This window comes from Chiloscyllium plagiosum, chromosome 5 (assembly GCF_004010195.1).
Source record: "Chiloscyllium plagiosum isolate BGI_BamShark_2017 chromosome 5, ASM401019v2, whole genome shotgun sequence".
Lineage (NCBI taxonomy): Eukaryota > Metazoa > Chordata > Chondrichthyes > Orectolobiformes > Hemiscylliidae > Chiloscyllium > Chiloscyllium plagiosum.
The window spans coordinates 47229334-47253651 of NC_057714.1; the positions used below are offsets into that span (position 1 = coordinate 47229334).

General features: G+C 42.4%; 1 protein-coding gene across 3 annotated transcripts in view; it reads right to left on the reverse strand.

The window, feature by feature from the left end:
• sema5a (sema domain, seven thrombospondin repeats (type 1 and type 1-like), transmembrane domain (TM) and short cytoplasmic domain, (semaphorin) 5A) overlaps nt 1-24318 on the reverse strand; it is a 293417-nt gene that overhangs the window by 137974 nt on the left and 131125 nt on the right. The window lies entirely within an intron of this gene.

Sequence of the window (24318 nt, forward strand, 5' to 3'; positions counted from 1 at the left end):
TCTCCTGGGAGGTGTGTCCAGGCCAGCCAGCAGTCGTCAGGATGTGGGAAAGGAAATAAATCTGGAGATAGAAAAGGCATGTAAGAAAGGCACTATTACAATAACCATGGGGACTTCAATATACAAGTGGACTGGGAAAATCAGATCAATAGCGGATCTCAAGAAAAGGAATATGTGGAATGTCCACGAGTTATTGGAACAGTTTGTGGTACAGCCCAGTAGGGATAAGGCAATTCTGGATTTGGTGATATGTAATGAGGTAGATTAGGGGGTTTAAGATGAAGAAACGCCTTAAGGGCAGTGATCATAGTATGATCAAATTTACCCTGCGGTTTGAGAGGGAGAAGCTGGAATCAGATGTAACTATTATAGTTGAGTTAAGGTAACTACAAAGACATGAGGGCGGAGGTATCCAGAGTTGACTGGAAAAGAAATATTCTGGATCAGTGGTTATGGCATGGATAGAGGATTGGCTGACTAGTAGAAAGCAGCAATTAGGGATTAAAGGGTCTTTTACAGGATGGCAGCCTGCAACTAGTGGAGTTCTGCAGGACTCCATCTTGGGATCACAACTATTTACATTATACATTAACTATCTGCATGAAAGAACTGACAGCACTGTTGCTAAGTTAGCTATTGACACAAAGATGGTGTGGAAGCTGCAGAAGGACCTGGACAGGTTAGGAAGGTGGGCAAATAAGTACACATAGAATACAATGTGAGATAAATGTGAGGTGATCTACTTTGGTAGGAAGAATAGAGACGTAGACTATTTTCTAAATGGGGAAAGGCTTTGGAAATCTGAAGAACAAATGGACTTGGGATTCCTATTTTGGGATTCTGTTAAGGTTAACATGTACATTCATTTGACAGTTGTGAAAGCAAATGCAATATTAGCATCCATTTTAAAAGGACTAGAATACAAGAGAAGAAATGAACTACTGAGGCCGTATAAGGCTCTGGTCAGACCACATTTATTGTGAGAGGTTTTGGGCCCATATCTAAGGAAGGATGTGCTGGCATTGGAGGGGTCCAGAGGAGGTTTACAAGAATGATCCTGGGGTTGATGTGCTTGTCATATAAGTGGCTGAGGACTCTGGGTCTGTACTCGATGGAGTTTAGAAGTATGAAGGGGAATCTGATTAATACTTATTGAATACTAAAAGGCCCAGATAACGTGGACATGGAAAAGATGTTTCCACTAATAGAAAAGTGTTGGAACCATGTGCATAGCCTCAGAGCAAAAGAATGACTCTTTAGGATTGAGATGAGGAGGACTTTCTTCAGCCAGAGAGTGGTGAATCTGAGGAACATATTGCTGCAGAAGGCCAACTGATTGAGTGTATTGAAGACAGAGATACATAGGGACAGAGATAGATAGATTCTTGATTAGTAAGCAGACTTGATGAGCTTTGTTCTGCTCCTATATCTTAAGATCCTACGGTCCTGTCTTTTCCCTGTGAGCTTTCACATTAGATGATATTAAATAGAAACAATGTCATCTTGAATGCCCCAATTGAACCTATCTCCACCACACAGCCATTCAATGCACTCCATACTCCAACTCATTGCTGTGCAAAAATACTTCTTCTCACATCAAATTTGCAATTTTTGCAAAACACTAACTGTGTCTCTGGTTTTCGATCCTCTTACAAAGAAGTTTCTCTCTATTTACTCTGTCCAAACTCCTCATATTTTTGAAAACTCATCTTAGCTTTCTCCTCTCAAAGTCCCAGCATCTCAAATTCTCTTACACATCTAAAGTATCTCAACCCTGGAACCATTCTCATAAACGTCTTCAGCACTTTTTCTTATTCAATCACATCCTCCCAAAACTGTACATAATACTCCAGCTGAGGTCTAACCAGTGTTTTATAAAAGCTCTGATGTGGAGGTACCAGTGTTGGACTGGGGTGGACAAAGTTAGAAATCACACAACACCAGGTTATAGTCCAACAGGCTTATTGTAATCACAAGCTTTCAGAGCACTATTCCCTCATCAGGTGAAGTGGAAGGAAGTGCACAGGCACAGAACTTATATGCGGAGAGATAACGGCAAGATAATTCCAGGTGACTAAAAGTATCAACAGGTAAGTGCAAATAGTGAAGTGACAACAGGCTGAAAGCCAAAGTATTGTGTACTTTATTGACAGCTCTTGCTACCTGTTCTTTGTTGACATAAGAGCTCCATAAAATCATGAGGGGCTTGGATAGGATAAATAGACAAAGTCTTATCCCTGGGGTGGGGGAGGCCAGAACTAGAGCGCATAGGTTTAGGGTGAGAGGAGAAAGATATAAAAGAGACCTAAAGGTCAATTTTTTCACACAGAGGGTGGTGCATGTACGAATGAGTTGCCAGAGAAAGTGGTGGAGGCTGGTACAATTACAACATTTAAAAGGCATCTGGATGGGGACATGAATAGGAAGGGTTTAGAGGGATATGGACCAAATGCTGGCAAATGGGACGAGATTAGGTTAGGATATCTGGTCGGCGTGGATGAGTTGGACCAAGGGGTCTGTTTCCATGATGTATATCTCTATGACTATGACTGTAAGACATATACATCCAGGTCTCTCTGTCCTGCACATCTTTAAGATTAGGACCCTTAACATTATTCCCTTATGCCTCATTTGTTTTATAGCCTTCCCTCAATTCAATGTTTCCCAAAATTTTTCCCACTGCGACCTCACTTAGGGATTGAAAATTCTGATCGTGTGGTCAATCCAGCAAGAGGTCACTTGGGAGACACAGGAGAATGGACAGAAGGTTTGTGAATTTGGGTGAAAAGAGGACAGGGTTCTTCAGCAACCACTGCTGCCATGGAGCTTGTGGACTGCAAGTTTCAGTTTGCAATCCTACTTGCAGGTCTGACTGATACTTTGGGAAGCCCCACCTTAAACACATCAAGGTATCCACCTCAACCACTCTCTATGGTACAGATTTCTATGTCCTCAACACTTTCAAATAAAGAAATTTCAGATTCAGAAGAAACTAAATTCCCACTTTGATTTCTTGGTCCTCATAAGTGAAAATGCTTGTGTGCCTACAATATCAATGTCTTTTATCATTTTAAAGAACTCCTTCAGATCAACCTTCAGCCTTTCTTATTCAAGAGCAAAGTGACCCAGCCAGTTCCTTTTTTCTTGATAGGTATAACCTCTGAGTTCATTCCTGTAAAACTGTTTCCCAAGCTCTGCAGCACTTCCATATAATTTGAATAATATGGCCACCAGAAATTTACATAGTTCTCAGTGTGATCTAACCAAGGTCATGTATCATCTCTACTTTTCAATTCCATACCTCTAGAAATATGTTCAAATGATCTGTTTTTCTTTAAATGCTATTACTCTGTGTTTTTGTTCTATCAGATTCCTTTGCACTAATATTACATTTGCTTTTTACTTTCCAAGCCACATGCAAGTGGATGCAATTTGGTGAGCTTTACAACTTCCATTGCCTTCAGTCTTAGAGTGTTAAGGCCAAACAACACTCACATTGCTTTTCTGTGTGAAAAGCACCTTAGAGTGTTGAAAAGGGCAACCATCTCAAATTATCTCTGTGTATATTTTGTCAGTTACTGACTTTTGGAAACCAATATTTTGCTCCACATTTTTTTACAGACACTGAAAGCAATAATTTTCATTCTTTGAGCAATTTTTTACTCTACTTGCGCATCCACAGCCTTTAAGTGCACATTGGTCTATTAATGTTCTCACATTGCAATAGTTATCAACATTCAATTTCTCACCACCTCATCCTCTCATTAACAAGCCCCAATGTCAAGCCCAATAGGACTAGGAGTGTACCAATATAATTCTGAATACATTGGTGCAAGATGAGTAATCTTACCATACTATTATTATTAAATGAAAGGTAGGACAGAATTTAATGCTTCCCTCTGTTCCCAACAAATTCAGAGAAGGGGTGCTGTTTTATTAGGCAGGAATGGGGTCCCAATTACTTCCTGTTTCACCACGGCAAGCTCTGATCAGGAAAAGAGGAAGTCAATTGGGGACCTTAAGTATTATAACGCTAAGCATTAAGTGTAAATCAAGAAATAATTGGGGCTTGGAAGACCTACACTGCAACAATGGTGAACAATTTAATCTTCACAGAGCTGGACAAATCAAATTGACAAAGCTAGCTTTGAAATTTAGTTCGTAGAGTGGATTCAGTTTTTTAGAATAATAAACTCTGGAATTAACTAGGGAAGACGCTATTTTACAGCTGATAATGTGGGACAAAGGATTCATTAACAACCTCATAGCAAATTATCCTGTACGTAAGAATGATCATAACATGACAGTATTTCACATTCAGTTTGAGCAAGAAACGTGTATCTGAAATTAGGGGTGGAATCTACTTAGGCATTGAACAATTTGGAAATTGGTGAAAAAGTTGGGAAAATTGTATGAAATAGGCCTAATGAGGGGCCACTCAATGCAAGAATAAAATGTCCCATTTTCTAAGCAAGTATCGGACAGCACAGTGGCTCGCACTGCTGCCTCACAGCATCAGGGACGCAGGTTTGATTCCAGCCTTGGACAACTGCCTGCTTGGAGTTTGCACATTCTCCTCATGTCTGCGTGGGTAATCTTTTTAGTTTTGAAGAATGAGAGGCAAACTTATTGAAACACATCAGATTCAGGTCAGAGATTATGAATTCTGCAGCGAGTGTCACACTTCCCATTTCCCAAAGGCCTGTCAGGCACGAGTCAGGGTGGTGGAATTTCCTCATTTGCCCAGATAAATACAACTCCAACAACAGTCAAGAAGCTTGATATCACCCAACAAAGCAGCCTGCTTGATTGTGACCCTATCTATCATCTTCACTATTCACTCCATCACTGATTCTCAGCAGCCCCAATGTGTATCATCCAGAACATGCAATTCAGTCATTCACCAACGCTCTTTCAACTGCAACTTCTGCAGTCTCCACCATTGAGAGGTTAAGGGAAGCAGATGTATGGGTACACTGCCACACCCTGATTTGAAACTCCAACATCGTTCCCTTACCGTCACTGTTAGGTTTCAGACATTCCTTCCGAACAGTTTTGTAGACATACCTCCACCCAAGGACTGCAGCAGTTCAAGAAGGCATCCCGCTAACAACTTCCCCAAAGTAATTATGGATGGGCAATAAATGCTGGCTCAGCCAGTGATGCTCAGATCTCATGAAGACTTCCAAAAAAGCTGAGATTTTATTGGTAATAAAGCGGAGAGACAAATGGCTTCCTTCTGCTCCTATTCTCTAAGTTCTTATGTTCTAATGGGTGGGAGGACTCAATTTAATTATCTTTTAAATTTACTGGTGACTATTTGGTGACTTTCTCTCTTACTTGCTGGCCACATCAGTGATAAAAAAAAATCTTTAGAACACCAGAGCGTATTTATTTCTTTAATATGTAACAACTACATATGTCACCGCTAAGACCAGAAAATAGCTACAGTGAGTTCTATATAATTAGTGCTCATTTGGGTCGATCCACTGGAAAAGTAGCAATATTAGTAACTATTAATAGTGACCCATACAACAGCTAAGACCTGTTACAAAACTAAACTGCAATGATTATCATACTCAAAGGGCACACCACTGACAAAGAGAATTTGTTTACTATCATGTTAAATGTATGATCTTCCATGAGTGACTGCATAACAATCTACACAGATGAAAGTCGTGACACGCTATGAATATCTTTACTCAATACATTGGATGGTGCATGTTTTATGCTTTCTTATCCACTTTAACACTCTGACTTTTTGAATACCCCCATATCTACATTGATTCCAGCCTGGAGATTAATCTGGCATAATATGCAGGCACTTGTCTGAACTAACAGACTCATGCATCAATGAAAATAAGCTGTTGGGTCTCAAAAACACTCTCTGTCTGAGCAGAGCTCACCTACACAGACAGCTTATCCAAGCAAATACATCAATGTCAGCAGCTGTTCTTCAGTGAATCCCATGAGAAGAGAATACAGCGGCTACACAAAGGGCCGATCGTAACCCCTAGGAGCTCATTGAGAGCACTTCTGGACATTACGGCACAGTAATTTTATTTTAAACTTGCCTGTTAGTAGGAGCCCTGAGAGGTGCTAAAGAATCCTGAGTGTGGTGCACTGAGTAATAGGAAAAATTAGCCCTTTCAGGATTATTTGGAGAATTAGATTAACCTAACAATCAGCCCAATTTGAACCATTTCTGGCTCTGGCTGACATCCTGTTTACAAAACTAGCTCTACAATGTACTGCTTTGAAAGACTGGTCATGGCATTAATCAACTCCAGCCTCCTCATTACTCTTGACCCACTCCAATTTATCTATCGGGCCAACAGATTCACATCAGATGCCAAATCACTTGCACTTCGCTCCTCCCTAGAACACCTTGACACCAAGAACAGCTACTTAAGAACCCTACTGATAGACTACATTTCAGCCTTCAACACTATTATCCCCTTGAGACTGATTACTAAACTTAGTGATCTTGGATTAAGCCCCATTCTGTGCAACTGGATCCTCAGTTTCCTGATCCACAGGCCACAATCAGTGAAGATTGACAACAATATTTCATCCTCACTAACACTCAGTACTGGAGCCCCCAGGGGTGCGTGCTCAGCCCCCTATTTGTACTCGCCGTATACCCATGACTGCGTTGCCAAATACCAGACTAATGCCATCTACAAATTCACTAATGACACCACCATAGTCGGTTGAATCTCAGATGGCGCCGAAACAGACTACAGATGGGAGGTGGAAGATCTGGAAAAATGGTGCACTGAGAACAAACTAGCTCTCAATTGCCAGCAAAACCAAGGAACTCATTATTGACTTTCGGCGGGATGTTACTCATGCCTCCCTCCACATTAACAGCACAGAGGTGGGACGAGTGGAGTGTTAAGGTCCTGGGAGTGGTCATCCACAACAAGCTTTCTTGGATTGTTCACGTGGACGCACTGGTTACAAAGGCCCAACAACGTCTCTTCTTCAGACAACTGAGGAATTTGGCATGACGGCAAACACCCTGGCCAACTTTTATACGTTCACCATCGAGAGCATTCTGTCTCGATGTATCACTACCTGGTATGGCAACTGTACCATTCAAGATCGGAGATGGTCACAGAGAGCGGTGAACTCAGCCCGGACAATCACAAAGGCCAACCTACCATCTAAAGAATCCATCTACCAAGCCTGCTGCCAAAGAAAGGCCGCCAGCATTCTCAAAGATCTATCCCACCCTGGCTATGTTTTTCCATAACCTCTAGCATTGAGGAGAAGGTACAGAAGCTTGAACACATGCACCAGCCGGTTTTGTAACAGCTTCTACCCTACTGTTATTAGAATACTGAATGGACTCTCAAACTCTTAACATTCACCTGTACCTGTGTTTTTGGTTTTGCCGCTGTTTACCTATTATTTACATATCTATGTTACTTAATTATGTAATCTGCCTATATTGCTCGCAAGACAAAGCTTTTCACTGTGCCTCGGTACACGTGACAATAAATTCAATTTAATTCAATTCAATGTTGTGCATTGAGAGTCACATTATTCATTTAGTTTAGCGATGGAAAGGGATAGGTACATGCCACAGGTCAAGAGTTATCAATGGGGCAAGGGCAATTATCATGCGATTAGGCAAGAATTAGGATGCATAGAATGGGGTAGCAAAATGCAGGGGATGCAGACAATGGAAATGTGGAGCTGGTTTAAGGAACAGATATTCCGGTATGTCCCGGTCAGGCAGGGAGGAAGTGATAAGGTAAGGGAACTGCGGTTTACTACAGAAATTGTGTCTCTTGTTACGAAGAAGAAGGAGGCTTATGTGTTGATGAGGCAAGATGGTACAGATGAGGCAATGGAGAGTTACAGATCAGCTTGGAAGGATTTAAAGAGAGAGTTAAGAAGAGCAAAGAAAGGACATGAGCAGTCTTTAACAAACAGAATAAAAGGAGAACCCTAAGCTTTCTATAGGTATGTGAGGAATAAAAGGATGATTAGGGTAGGAATAGAGCCAATCAAAGACAGAAGTGGGAAGTTGAGTGTGGACCCTGTGGAGATCAGAGAGGTGCTAAACGAACATTTCTCATTGGTTTTCACTCAGGAAAAGGAGAATATTGTTGAGGAGAAGAATGAGGTACGAGATATTAGACTAGAAAGGATCGTGGTTAGTTACAAACAGGTGTTATCAATTCTAGAAGGAGTGAAAGTAGACAAGTCGCCTGGGCTGGATGGGATTTATCCAAGAATTCTCTGGGAAGCTAGGGAGAAGATAGCAGAGCCTTTGGCTTTGATATTTCAGTAGTCATTGTCTACAGGTTTGGTACCAGAGGACTGGAGGATTGCAAATGTTGTGCCCTTCTTCAAGAGGAGATGACCCAGGTAATTATAGACCAGTGTGCCTTACTTCTGTTGTAGGAAAGGTTTTGGAAAGGATTATAAGAGATAAGATTTATAATCATCTAGCAAGCAACAATTTGATTTCAGATAGTCAACATGGTTTCGTCAAGGGCAGGTCATATCTCACAAACCTCATTGAGTTTTTCGAGAAGGTGACCAAGCATGTAAATGAGGGTAGGGCAGTTGACGTGGTATACATAGACTTCAGTAAAGCCTTTGATAAGGTTCCACATGGTAGGGTGTTGGAGAAAATGCAGAGGCATGGAATTGAGGGTGATTTAGCAGTTTGGATTAGAAACTGGTTTTCTGAAAGAAGGCAGCGAGTGGTGGTTGATGAAAAATATTCAGCCTGGAGTCCGGTTACTAGTGGTGTGCCACAAAGGTCTGTTTTGGAACTACTGCTGTTTGTCATTTTTATAAATGACTTAAACGCAGGCATAGGTGGATGGATTAGTAAATTTGCAGATGACACTAAAGTCGGTGGAGTAGTGGACAGTGTGGAAGAATGTTACAGGTTGCAGGAGGACTTGGATAAACTGCAGAATTGGGCTGAGAGGTGGCAAATGGAGTTCAATGCAGCTAAATGTGAGGTGATGCACTTTGGGAAGAATAACAGGAAGGCATAGTACTGGGTCAATGGAAAGATTCTTGGTGGTGTGGATGTGCAAAGGGATCTTGGAGTCCATGTACATAGATCGCTGCAAGTTGCCACCCAGGTGGATAGTGCTGTTAAGAAGGCATACGGTGTGTTAGGTTTTATTGGTAGAGGGATTGAGTTCTGGAGCCGCAATATCATGCTGCAACTATACAAAACGCTAGTGCGGCCACACTTGGAATATTGTGCACAGTTCTGGTCCCCATATTTCGGGAAGGATGTGGAAGCATTGGAAAAGGTGCAGAGGAGACTTACCAGGATATTGCCTGGTCTAGAGGGAAGGTCTTATGAGGAAAGACTGAGAGAGTTGAACATGTTCTCATTGGCAAGAAGAAGGCTAAGAGGGAATTTGATAGAGACATACAAGATGATCAGAGGACTAGATAGGGTAGACAGTGAAAGTATTTTTCCTAGGATGATGGACATCAGCGTGTACGAGGAGGCATAATTACAAATTGAGGGGTGATAGATTTAAGACAGATGTCAGAGGCAGGTTCTTTACTCAGAATGGGAAGGGCGTGGAATGCCCTACCTGCTAATGTAGTCAACTCCGCCACATTAGGGAGATTTAAACAATCCTTGGATAATCACATGGATGATTTTGGGATAGTGTAGGGGGACGAGCTGAGAATAGTTCACAGGTCGGAGCAACATCGAGGGCCGAAACGCCTATTCTGCGCTTTATTGATCTATGTTCTATATTCATCAGTGTTCCACAGCCATTGGTACAAGAGAACATTTTCAACCTGCTGAAGTAACATTTGTTCAGGCTACAAAACGTTCACAAAATTAATGGCTACATTCTTTGAATTTATGGAAGTATCTGAAAATATTGTTTAAATGCTGTTGATTCATGGCACAGTATGTTTATATACTTCATACCAGCATTTCAATGAAATATAACCACAGAAACCTGCCTTGACTCGCATACAAAAACAGTCCAGCAGCAAGTTGGTACTTAACACCAACCAACATATAACATAAACATGCAGTTATAAATTATATTTACAGTAGAAATATACAATTTATGTTGTATCTCCAACGAGTGTACAAATATTTTCGCAAATTATAAATCAGGCCTAATTTTATTCAGATTCTTTAAATACTTTAACTTAAATATTGAGTCTCTCGTTGCAACTCTATCTTAAGAGCAGATTATAAAGACATTGTATTGTTCAAAAAGCTTTCGCTTTATCTTTCTGATTTGTATCATCAGTTTTCATTTCTCTGAGGGGTGTTTTAACCTGACAAGGTGGAAAGGTGTATGAGTAGACGGCAGGTTAAAAGAGTCGATCAGGAAGCCAGCAGCAAGCCGATTTCTGTTTTAAACCTGAGCCTACAATTGCAACATTTAAAAGGCATGTAAATGTATATGAATAGGAAGGGTTTGAAGGGATATGGACTGGGTGCTGGTAGGGGGGGACTACATTGGTTGGGACATCTTGTCGGCATGGACGAGCTGGACCAAAGGGTCTGTTTCCGTGCTGTACATCTCTACGACTCTATGATTGTTAAACCGCATGAAGTTGAAACTTTATTGCTGGAACAGCACAGCAGGTCAGGCAGCATCCAGGGAACAGGAGATTCAGTAGAGGTCCTTTACAGGTCTGTGAAACCGCATGAAAATGGTTGGATAGCAATTAAAATATGTAAAATGCATATTATCAGCTTCTTTAACCATGATTCTGACATTAATGATGCACAGATTTTCCATGTTTTGGAGACCTCTTGTAGGACAGTGGCATTTGAGAGAGCTGAACAAATGACAAGTAAGAAATGCTATAAACCCTGAAACCTCAGATTTGCCTCCTTGCATGCATGATGGATGACCGTTGCTCACAGGACTTCCTCTAAGGGTATGCTTTAATTGTTTTGAAGGTGATTAGCACAATATTGGGCATCAATTTTACTGCTTGATATCGTTTACTCTTACTCTTGCAGCTATCAATCTCAGTTCAACATGGGAACTTCAAATGAGGAACATGAGCAGCATCCATATCAGCTGTAACAGCAGCAGCCTCCCCCTCATTATTCCATAGGGAATAGGGATGAGCGCGGAGCCCCAGTTTGAAAGACACAAAGCCCAGACACAGAGACTGCAAACAGTTTCTTGGACATGATTAAACATAGTACTTTAGGAGACAGGTGGTTGCAGTTATTTGCAAACATTGGAAGAAATCAGGAGGGGGTGTGATGTCAGTGGATGTCCAAGTCTCATTGGCCCTTTGTTTCCTTGCCTCAGGCTTCTTCAGGGGATGTGCAGGTGATATTTGTAAACATTAACCAGCTGCTGCCCTCAAGCATCTTTTAAAGGCATCATGTTCACCTTGTGCATTTCTCAACCAATGGAGTCAGTTTCCCTAATCTGACTGACCTCCACAAGTCCAACACGTGACAATCAAGATGCTCCCAGATCAGCCAATGTTCTTTCATCAACCAAAAGGAAACCACCTCCCTCAATGTGCAGTTTGTCCATAAACACAAAAAGATAATCAGCCATGCTTGTGTGTGAATCCAAGAGAGCTGCCATGATGTTTTTGCCCTGTTCTAGTTAAGATTCACTTAAATCTTCACACCTCAAAGCAAACTAAACAGCTGGTTCAGTCGAGAAAGCAATATTGTGGATGGCACCTGCAAGGAGCCCAAATAATGAGGCGCAGAAAAGATACAATAGGCATCGACACATTTATGACACTAGATCTGTGAAGAAGAAAGCTAATGGGATGATTGTCATGCAGTTTGCATGCCTAAACAGGACATTAATCAGCCTATACCAGTCTAGATATTCAGAATGGTAGCGCCTTGCACTAATAGCATTGCATTAAGACTACAGCTCCAGAAGCAGGAAGACACTGATCACACTGCCTCTTCCAGCACTTACATGAGGAGCATGAGGATAAATAGGAATGTGATGTAGTGAAGTCACCAGCAGTCACATACATAGCTGCCAGTAATGTCTAGCATGTCCTGATTCAGACACTGTTCACTTAGTCTGAGGATCCACTTGACTCAAGCCCAATCGCCAATGCGTTTAACACCTTATTCAGTACATCTTTGTATAATTATACCTTAAACTTTTGATTTTGGCTACTTCTACATAGCCCTACCTTTGTGGAGTCAACAAGTTTGGAGGTAGGTGGCTCATTTCCCTTCTCTGGTGTTCAGATGCTCTTTACCGGCATACTCTGGCTTTTGGAATCCGTTAGAGCCCGTAATACCCTACTACCATTAGTGTGGAGGTAGATCTTACCACCAGGAGAGTTGGATCTCTAACAGGAAAGGGCAAGGGCACAGAAGTGCTCTATTCTCTGTCTCATAGTCCATCCACATTTTGCTGCTTGTCAAGAGCTGAAAATCACTTCGCTGCACTTCAGTGAAGCACTGAATAACTAAAGTTGGGTTATCAGCTGCTTAAGTGGGCAGGCAATTGATGCAGACCAGCATATACTCAGGGGCCTGTTACATCTGATGATCTGTGCTGTAGGCCCCATGTTCAATGGAACACCATCAGAGAAGCCTGGGACATCAAGGCGCTCTTGCTAGAGATAGATACCTCCAGTATCTCTACTATAGCTGGAAAAGCTAATAGGCCCTCAAACATATTCTGTCAATGCTCCAGAATTCTCCCATTTATTAACACTTCCAACTTCAATATCTGCATCCAGTTGATCAGAGCTTGCTGGGTCTTCCAACTTCTGATGGAACATCTCCCCTTCATCCAAACCCTGTTCCTATTCACTTGTGGTTTTAATTCTCCATGTTAAAGCCCAACCACCAGTCAGGTCAGTGCCACTGAGTTGCATGTTCGAACTGATGGACAATACATGATGGTGAATGTGTCACACTCAGAATATGGAACCTCCCTCTGAGAACTATGTGTCCTCCTCCAGCACCACTCCCACTAGCACTCTTCAAAGCCCCAAAGGAAAAGAAAACATGATTTAAGAGCTGACAAGGAAAGAGGATGTTACACTTTTGGTGAGCATGTTGCTATTTTTTTCAACGTATGTCAACATTAACTCAAGCTGTGTGAGTGTTGTAAGCTGTGTGACAATGTGATATTAGTTCTGTCACCAGTTCACCACCTTTCCATCTTCAAAAGTCAAACATGCTCACACTCGACTTATTCCAGCACCACTGATGGTCACCAATGATGCTTTGCCTCTTCCTGGTGTTCTGTGCTTACCTACAAGAAGGAACTATGAGAGAGAGAAATTGAATTTTTAAGGGATTGGAAGAAGAACGTGTAGCATATGACTGTGAGGGACAGAAGTGGCATTGCATGAGGTTAAATGTTAGTGATGGATTAAGAGACAGGGGGAGAAGAGGAGAACAGAGAAGGGTGGGTGTACTTGCTGGCTGTGAGGACTGATGTACACAGGAAGGCAGAGTGAGGGTGATGTGGCATAAAACACATGTCAGGACATGCCACCCACCTTTCCTAACCTGAATAGATTTGGCACTGCATCTGGAAGTACAGCACCATGTACTTGCTGCTGACCTCCTGAGTAACTTCCAACCATATCCTCTCAGTTTTCTGTGGCAGGAATGTTTTTCTCCTGCCAGCAAGGACCAGAATCATTATGCATGCTGTAAAATCTATGAAGTATGGTCCTGCTGTGATGTACATCCATAGATCCAGGTTTGGCTCTGTCGAATATCATGAAGATGGTTCAGAACCCCAATGTACTCATGGACACATCAAATGTTTAATTTCAACATCTGATCTTTTAAAAAGAGGAAGTTAAGGCAAATGCATTGACTGCACTAAGAAGCCACTGACCAACAGTGCTGAAACTTTATGGTTCACAATGTTAAGACCCAGCCTTTGTATGCTTTCCAAAACATTTCAGCACAGGACATTTAGTTTGTTGTGTTATCTTGCACCTTTTTATTTCTGTTTTCAATAAGTCTCATTACTACATTTTGGACCTTAATGTGGGCAAATTGGCTCCCACATTTCCAACATTACAATCGGCTGTGAAGCACTTTAAATTTCAAAAATCATCAGCTGCACTATATAAATGCAATGTTCAATGAACAGAATGAGTTACATCGACGGAAATCATTTGGCTGCATCCATACTGTTTCTTTGCTACTTGCCCTACTCTCTTTTGAATTTACAGATTCAATCCACTCCGTTAAGTTTCTGTTCCTTATATTCACTATCCTTTATGTAAATTCATCAAATTTAAACTGCCTTTTCAATATCTGTCTTCTACGTCTGTCTCTATAGTCACTAATCCTAACTGATGTTTAGTCCTCAAAGATCTTATTCACACAACATGGTCACCCGAAAGATGTACAGTTCTCACACAACAGACATGTGAGGAACATTATTGGTCATGGAATAAAAGGGTTAAGAGCAGTGTGCATTTAAATTTGGCTGAGTGATTGGAATCAGACAGTACAGGTCAATGGGTTTTTTCCTTACGAATTTACTGGAGTTCCCCAGGGGTTGGTACTGGGGCCCTTGCTTTACCTGATGTAAATTAATCATCTAGATCTTGGTGTGTAGAGAGCAATTTCAAAGCATGCAGATTACACAAAACTTGGAACAACTGTAAACTGTGAGGAAGTCAATATGAAACTCTGGAAGGACATAGAGAGTTGATGGAGCAGGTGGATAGGTGGCAGATGTATACCAATGTAGGAAAATTGTGAGGAAATGCATTTTAGTGAGAAGAACTTACAAAGACAATATAAAATAGGAGATGCAATTCTAAAGAGGGATGCAGGAACAGACAAACCTAGGTGTATATTTGCACAGATCATTGAAGGTGGCAGGGCTGGTAGCAAGAGCACTAAGTAAAGCAAACAGTGGCCTCAGCTGCATTGATAGGGGCATAGAACAAGGAGGTGATGTTGAACTTTTATAAGACACTGATATGACCTCATCAGCAGTACTGTGTACAGTTCTGGGCACCACACTGTAGAAAAGATGTGAACAAACTGGAGAGAATGCACAATCAGTTTACAAGAATGGTTCCAGGAAACAGGAACTTCAATTATCAGGAAAGATTGAAGAAGTTGGGTTTGTCCTCTTTGGAGAGAAGTAGTCTAAGAAGAGGTCTGTTAGAGGCTTTCACAATCACAAGTGGGCTGGACAGCGCAGACAGGGAAAAACTGTTCCCACCCTTAAAGGGAACAAGAAACAAAGGGCAGAGATTAAAAGTGGGATTCTGCAAAACAAACAAAGGTGAAGTGAGGAAAAACATACTTTACTCAGTGAGTATGTTAGGGTATGGAATGCACTGCCTGAAAGTATGGTGGGAGCTTGTTCAATTCAGGCATTCAAAATAATGTGCAAGGGAAAAAGGAGATTGACACTTGGTAATGATGCTTATTTAATGAGCCACTGCAGGCATGATAGGCTGAATGGCCTCCTTATCACATTACAAAGAGACCTCGGAGTGCAGGTTCATAGCTCCTTGAAAGTGGAGTCGCAGGTAGATAGGATAGTGAAGAAGGCGTATGGTATGCTTTCCTTTATTGGTCAGAGTATTTGAGTATAGGAGTTGGGAGGAGGTGACCTGATGCGGGGGTGTGGGACTATGAGGTTGGAGGCGGTGGATGGGAGATCCCCTGAGGTGATGAGGTTGTGGATTCCTGAAGAAGGGCTCATGCCCGAAATGTCGATTCTCCTGCTCCTTGGATGCTGCCTGACCTGCTGTGCTTTTCCAGCAACACATTTTCAGCTACTGGAGTTGGGAGGTCATGTTGTGGCTGTACAGGACATTGGTTAGGCCACTGTTGGAATATTGTGTGCAATTCTGGTCTCCTTCCTATCAGAAGGATATTGTGAAACTTGAAAGAGTTCTGAAAAGATTTACAAGGATGTTGCCAGGGTTGGAGGATTTGAGCTATAGGGAGAGGTTGAATATGCTGTGGCTGTTTTCCCTGGAGCATCGGAGGCTGAGGGGTGACCTTATAGAAGTTCATAAAATCATGAGAGGCATGGATAAAATAAATAGACAAAGTCTCTTCCCTGGGGTAGGGGAGTCCAGAACTAGACGGCATAGGTTTAGGGTAAGAGGAGAAAGATATAAAAGAAACCTAACGAGCAACGTTTTCACATTGAGGGTGGTACGTGTATGGAATGAGCTGCCAGAGGAAGTGGTGGAGGCTGGTACAATTGCAACATTTAAAAGGCATCTGGATGGGTATATGAATGAGAAGGGTTTGGAGGGATATGGGCTGGGTGCTGGTAGCTGGGACTAGATTGGGTTGGGACATCTGGTCAGTGTGGACAAGTTGGACCACAGGGTCTGTTTTCGTGCTGTCCATCTCTATGCCTCCATGACTTTAATTCTGTGATTCTCTAGGCAGGCAACACTGTATTTGATCAGCTTGTTCCTAGCCATTTTGCAATGATCTGTATTATCTGCATCTTCCAATAATGTTATGCCAGGAACTGCAATCTTTGAGCTGAGGCCTGGGAGTGTTCAGTATAATTCAATGTCATTTTCTTGCTTTTATTTATTCAACAACGAGAGAATACGTTCATAGTATTGTACATCTATTCAAGAACACAGAAAAGCACAATAGCTGTGAATACGTTTCTGGGGATAGTTTATCACATAAACTAAAAAAGAAGTTACAGAAACTTCTGTTCTTCCAGAAAAATTGATGGATGAATTAATATGGTCATCAAGTAAGGATTCAGTTGACTAAGAGACAGGACTTAACAGATTTTTAAATAGGGGCTGGTAAACCTACAACCAGGTGCCTGTGGAATTTTGGTTAGAATGCAATGAATCACTAATGAGTCACACACTAAGTAGAGTGAGTCAGCAAAGGGTAAGCATATATCAACCTGTCTCAAATCCTCCCTCAACGCATTAGTGATTTACAGCTAGAACAACAGTGAAATAAAGTCTTGAGCAATAAGACATACTAATCCCTCAGCCAAACATATCTCCAAAACCAAATACATTTTAATGCAGCCATTATCAGATTGAAGCATTACTTCTCCTTCGACAAAAATTCCTAAAATCTGAGGAAAGCCTGAGGTCTGAATGGATTTGAATTGGTGCTTTTACAATATATATAAAAATAAATTTCTCTCTCATTAAAAAAAACAAAAAATGAGATCTAACGAACACAGCTTGTCTTTAAGTGCCTTTACTCCCACACTGGACAAACAAATAGCAACTTCATCATTTTAGCTTTTCCCAGATTTGAGGAGGAGGTCTTCACAAGGTTGTAAATTTCCACTCTGGGTCTTCATGTGGATGAACAGGATGATTCTAGTCCTACAGATGTTTCAGCATTCAGGCCATGTTGACCAATGAGGTAATGGGATTCCAACTGCTTCCTTTCTTGTTCTCTCTGTTATGGTTTTGCCTCACTTTAAGGCATTATGAGAAAAAGCATCATGCGCCTTGATGGTATGTTTTCACCATTTTGAACAACGGACAACAAGGTCTTCTCAATCACCAAAGCCAATGCAGCCATGCTGAAGGACAGATTTAGGCTGTCTTTGAAGTGTTTTCTTTATCTTCCTCTGGAAAGTTGGTCACTTGAAAGTTGAGGAAACAGGGCACAGTGAAACATCTCATACCATGTACTATTCCAATTCTGATGCCATCGGGCAAGAAAGCCTCCAAGCAGCTACTAACTACTCAACATCAAGCAGCAACATCTCAATAAAATCTTAGGTAATGTGCTGGCTCTTGACATGAACAAATTTTTATGTTCTTTTAGCCAGCCACCATTCCCAAGCCAAGACCAAGAGTACGGCCCAGTCTCAATAGACAATAGACAATAGGTAAAGGAGTAGGCCATTCAGCCCTTCTAGCCTGCACCGCCATTCAATATGATCATGGCTGATCATTCCTAATCAGTATCCTCTTCCTGCCTTATCTCCATAACCCTTGATTCCACTATCTTTGAGAGCTCTATCCAACTCTTTCTTAAATGAATCCAGAGACTGGGCCTCCACTGCCCTCTGGGGCAGAGCATTCCACACAGCCACCACTCTCTGGGTGAAGAAGTTTCTCCTCATCTCTGTCCTAAATGGTCTACCCCATTCCTTTGAATCCTGGCCCACCTGCCAGTGGGAACTGTCTCTTCCTGTTTCCTTGTCAAAACCCTCGGAACAACTCCGTGAAGTCTCCCCTTAACCTTCTCCGTCTGAGGAGAAAAGCTCTAGTTTTTTCAGTCCCTCCGTGGAACTGTAAGCCCGTCATCACTTCCTCCACTTTAATAAATCTCTTTCCAAGGCTTTGACGTCTTCCCTAGAATGTGGGCACAGTACTCCAACTCATGATGGGCAGTGATAGGCAAAGTTTTAGCACAATTTCTTTGGCTTTATGGATGATGCCTATTTTGTAAACTCAACGGATCCTGAACGCTTATATTTGAAAAGCCTACTGAATTCCTCTCGTCACCATCACAGAGATACGTGCCCTTGCTCCCCTCGGTATCTGAGTGCTTCTTAGAATTGTGCTGACATTCCCATTCTTGCTCAGCTTCCAGGAAGCACCACCAGATGTTATTGCTGATACCATCTTCTAAATCATTAACATATATTGTAAAAAGCTGCGATCCCAGCACGGATCCCTGCGGTACCCCACTGGTCACTGCCTGCCATTCCGAAATGGAGCCGTTTATCACTACCCTTTGTTTCCTATCAGCCAACCAATTTTCAATCCAATCTAGTACTTTGCCCCCAATACCATGCGCCCTAATTTTACTCACTAACCTCCTGTGTGGGACTTTATCAAAAGCTTTCTGAAAGTCCAGGTACACTACATCTCTCGGCACATTTCTACCAGCATCTCACATTACATCTCTCTGAAAGAACAGCCAATGCACTCAGAGGATGCACCATCAAGGCTGTCCTCCCCAACCTCACCAGCTCAGAGACATTTACCTCACTAACCAATGTATCCAAAACTGGTTCAGGATCACACTATGGTGAGCACAGTCCTGACAAGAGCCCACATATGGAGGGACAAGAAATGGCTCAGGTCTTTTCACTCCTACAGTTTAGGCCTCTACTCTCTGGAGTTTAGATGAATGAGAGGAAATCTAATTTAGGAATGTAAGATGCTAAAGAGGATTGACAAAGTAGACCTGGAGAGGATGTTGCCTCAGGTGAGGGATTCTAGAGGTCATTGTTTTAAGATAAGGGGTAGCGGATTTAAAACAGAGGTGAGGAGAAATTGCTTCTCCAAAGGGTTGTTATTCTGTTGAACTCACTACCCCAGAGTGAGGATGCCAAACTTTGAGGAGATTTAAGGAAGAGATGGACAGATTTTTAATTAGTAACAGACTGAAGGGGTTCCAGAGAGTAGGCAGGAAAGTGGATCTGAGGCAATGATGGAATCAGCCATGGCCATATTAAATGGCACAGCAGGCTCAAGGGACTGAATTGTCTACTCTTGCTCCTCATTCATTTTGTCTTTAGCTGCTGGTGACTGTCTGCAGGTTCTATACTCTCCTGCATTTTTAGATGCAGGCGACTGTCTCTGTGTGCTCCTTTCTCCTGTTCCTACCTGCTTACTTTTATGCTCCATGCCCTTTGCATTAAGACCAAACTTTTGGTTGACTTCTTAGTCACTTTCTGTACCTGCATGTTGATATTTTGTCACTCGTGCACAAGGACAGGAAAATCGTTCTGCAACGTAGTGTTCTGTAATCTAGCTCTCTCTTCATGCTAAAGTGGAAAGCCTCAACATTTTCTTGCTACTTTGTTCCATCTCCTAAATTTCTGCCCATTTACCTAACCGACTTAATCGAGAGAGATTGGGCAAACTAGTCAGTATTCTCCAGAGTTTCGAAGAATGACAGGACATCTCATTAAAACTTACAAAATAGTTAAAGATTTGGGGAGTCTAGAACCAGGGAGCAGAATTTAAAAATAAGGATATTATACTTAGATCTGGCATGAGGAAGATCTTTTTACTTAGAAGGTTATGAATCTTTGGAACTGAAAGAGGGGCTGTGGAAGACCACAGACCATAAGACCATAGATTAGGTGCAAAATTAGACCTTCTGGCCCAATCAGTCTGCTCTGCCATTCAATCACTGCTTATATGTTTCTCAACCCCATCTCCTGGTCACTCTTGATCCCCTTACTAATCAAGAACCTATCTATCTCTGTCTTAAATACACTCAATGACTTGGCCTCCTCATGGCAATATGTTTCATGAAATCCCCACCCTCTAGTTGAAGAAATTCCTCCTTATCTCAGTTCTAAAAAGTCATCCCTTCACTCTGAGGCTGTGCACTCAGATCATCGTCTCTCCATTTAAGTCTTTTCCATGTCCACTCTATCCAGGCCTCTCAGTTTCAGCACGTTTCAATCAGATCCCTCTCCTCAGCTTCCTGAACACCAGCGACTACAGACTCTAAATCCTCAACTGCCATTCATCCCCAGAATCATTCTTGTAAACCTCCTCTGGACCCTGTCCAAGGTCAGCACATTCTTCCTCAGAGATAGAGCCCAAAACTGCTTACAATATTCCAAATAGAAACTCAGTGTTTTGAACATGTTGAAGGTAGAGATTGATAGATTTCTTATTTCCATGATGTACAGGGTTATGGGGATGGAGTAGGTAAAAAGCATTGAAACGTTTAGTCTGCCATGATTGTATTGAATGGTGGAGCAGGCTTAATTGACTGAATAACTACATGTGTTACTATGCACATATCTCAAATCTCTTTGCAAACTTTTCGTATTGTCTTCATAATTTGCTTTCCTACCTACCTTCACTTTGTCAGAAAATATGGCTACAATACAGTCCATGACATTCATTGAGATTATAAACAGATGAGGCCCCAACTCCAATCCCTGTGATACTCCACTAGTTACAGTCTGCCATCCTAAAAATGACCCAACAGTTCCCCCTTTCCCTAGTCCTGTACCAGTGATCCATAAAACAAACACCATCTTTCAAACCAGTCTTTCAGACACACAATTAACCTTCCAATCTCTTTATTCCTATGTCAATTATTATGCCACTCAGAATAATCCAGAGATTATAACCTTGCAGGTTCTGCATTTTAACTGAATTACACAAATTCCCTCACAGATTGTCATTCCTGGTTCTCCAGATATGCTGATTCCCATGTTGGCCACAACATCTGGATATTCCCAGCCTTACTCCAAATTCTTCTCCACACGTTATCTTTAGCCCTGACATTAGGCAGACAACACAACCTCCTGAACTCAAAGTTGAGCTGCAGTATCACCACCAGTATGTACTTATCCTTACCTGCCTGACTCTTCAACACACTGTCCTGTCCCTGACCACTGACAAACTCTAAATTTTTAACCAAAGATGTATGTGTGCCTCATGAAACTATAAACTGAATTAAAAACAGTCCACTGTGACTGGGAACCTGGCAGCTAGGTCCACTTAGCCATGGGAGAGGCCCTGTATTGGTCTCCTGGCAGTAGCAAAACCTCCTCTCTCATGGAGATGGAACTGACATGGCATTTCCGCCCACGGTCAGCAGGATGTCAATTAGGCTTGTTAATGAGCCACTTGACATCCATTATCCCTGAAGCCACCAGAATTTAGATTAGATTAGATTATTTACAGTGTGGAAACAGGTCCTTCAGCCCAACAAGTCCACACCGACCCACCGACCCTACATTTATCTCTTCACCTAACACTATGGGCAATTTAGCATGGCCAATTCACCTAACCTGCACATTTTTGGACTGTGGGAGGAAACTGGAGCACCCGGAGGAAACCCACGCAGACACGGGGAGAATGTGCAAACTCCACACAGTCAGTCGCCTGAGTTGAACCCGGATCTCTGGCGCTGTGAGGCAACAGTGCTAACCACTGTGCCACCGTGCTGCCCATTTAGTGGCAGCTCTGAAATTAATTTGGGCTCTGATCAAGGATCATGCCAACAGGAAGGGTGATAACTATGAAAGTCATCCCATTGTCCTATCCTTGAAACCCTCTTCCCACCCATGCCCCCACCCCACAATCCCCATCCTGTTTTTACTTGCCTTTGGTCTGGGTTCTTGCCAGGATCCTGGGCCTCTGCTTGGTGCATTACCACCATCGACCACCATTCTCATCAGGAGCTGCTCACCTATTAGGGACCGCAATCGAACTGAAACGCACCTACTTTTGTCAGGCTTCCCCTCACAGGATTGATGGGAATACTCTGACTACTGTTCAAAACCCCTCTCAGCTGGCAGCACCCTGGCCAATGCACCCTGGTAACCTAGCTCTCTCTGATACTCCAAAGACTGAAGCTCAGACTGCAGCTGAACACATTTGAACTGAACTTACTCGAATAGCAGAAACGTACCACAAATATCTTGGGATCATAATGTTCTTCACAGACTTCCATCTGTGGCATCTTGGCACACTACCTGCCTACTTAACACTTCTTTTTCCATGAACTAGTTAATTTGTTTGAATTAAATTGAATATTTCATTCTATTAATTATGGATGATCCAGTTTAAATCACTAATTATGAAAAATAGTAATAAGATAGTTTCTTAGTTCAGAAGCAAAACAAAGTTGTGCTTTTCGAATCTCTGCTCCGATTCTCATTTATTACTTAAATTTTCACTGCTTACGCACTAATCTTCTCAGATTCCCTCACCTCCAGGCTCTCTTTAGTCAAAGAAACAATTTACTTGCTGCTTATTCACAAATTTACTCACCCTCAGAGCATGTCTCCCAGAACTCTGACAATCCTCAGCTGTTCGCTTCTCCCTCAGTACCCAGTTGTCTGTGGACTCTGCCTCACTGGTGTTTTATTTTAAACTGGCTGAGCTCTTTGCAGTGACGCTATCTCGAACCCACTGACTCCCACAGCTACCTGGACGACACCTCCCCCACTCTTCCTCCTATAAAGATGTGATTTCTTACTCCCAAGTCCTCCGCCTCCATCATATTTGCACCCAGAAGGAGCGATTCCACTCCAGGACATGCCAGGTGGCCTCTTATTTCAAGGACCATTATTTCCCCTCCCACGTGATCAACAATGTCCTCCAGCATATCTCCTCCATTTCCCAAACATCATTGAACCCCACCCCTCCAACTGTAACAAGGATAGCACACTCATTGTCCCCATCTTCAACCCCACTAACCTCCGTATACAGCACATTATCCTCTGCCATTTCCACCACCTACAATCAGACCCCAGCACCAAAGATAAACTTCCCTCCTAACTCCTATCTGCATTCAGCAGAGATCATTTCCTCCATGACTTCCCCATCATGTCCATGGCCCCACCAACTCACCCTCCACACCTGGCACCTTTCTTTGCCACCGCAGAATGCGTAAAATCTGCACACACACCTCCCCCTCACCTCTGTCCAAGGCCCCAGATGATCTTTTCACATCTAGCAGAGATTTTCCTGCACATCCACCCACCTCATCTACTGTGTCCGTTGCTCTTTATGTGGTCTCCTCTACATTGGGAAGACAGGACGCCAACTCACGGAATTTTTCAGGGAACATCTCTGGGACACCTGCATCCAACAGACCCACTGGTCTGTGGCCGACCACTTCAACTCCCCTCCGACCACCCCATGAACATACAAGTCCTGGGCCTCCTCCACCGCCAAATCCAAGCCACCTGCCAACTGGAGGAAAAACGCCTCATCTTCAACCTTGGGTCCCTTCAACCACGTGACATCAACTTCGACTTCACTAGTTTCCAAATCTCCCCTACTCCCACCTCATCCCAGATCCAACCTTCCAACTCGGCACTGCCCTCTTAACCTGTCTCACCAGTCTATCTTCCTTCCCTCCTTCGCACTCCATCCTCCCCACTGCTCCTCGGATACCTAGCTGACCTGCTGTGCTTTTCCAGCACCACACTTTTCGACTCTGAGCTCTTTGCAGCTTCATACTGACTGGTGCATCATTGTTTGATCCAGATATTACAATGAGAACTGAGTGTCAGAAAAAAGGGGACATTTGCAGCTCTCAACATCAAGGCAACCTTTTTTGCAAGTATGTACAACCAGTGCTAACAAACCAGATATCAATAGGGAGTCAAATAACGTACCATCCAGTGGTTGGAGCCATAACTATTATGAAGGAAAATCATTGTGGTGGTCATCAGAGGCCAATCACTGCAACCCTGCTGTAGCTAGGTATTTCAGGGAAGTATCCTAAGCTCAACTTAGTGACCTCCCTTTCATCATACTATCATGAGTAGGAAGTTGCAATAAATTATACAACTCATGATCATTAAGATTATCTACATAACACAAAACTAGATTGTGATGGATTAATTAATACCTCCCTGAATGGCTACTATTACAACA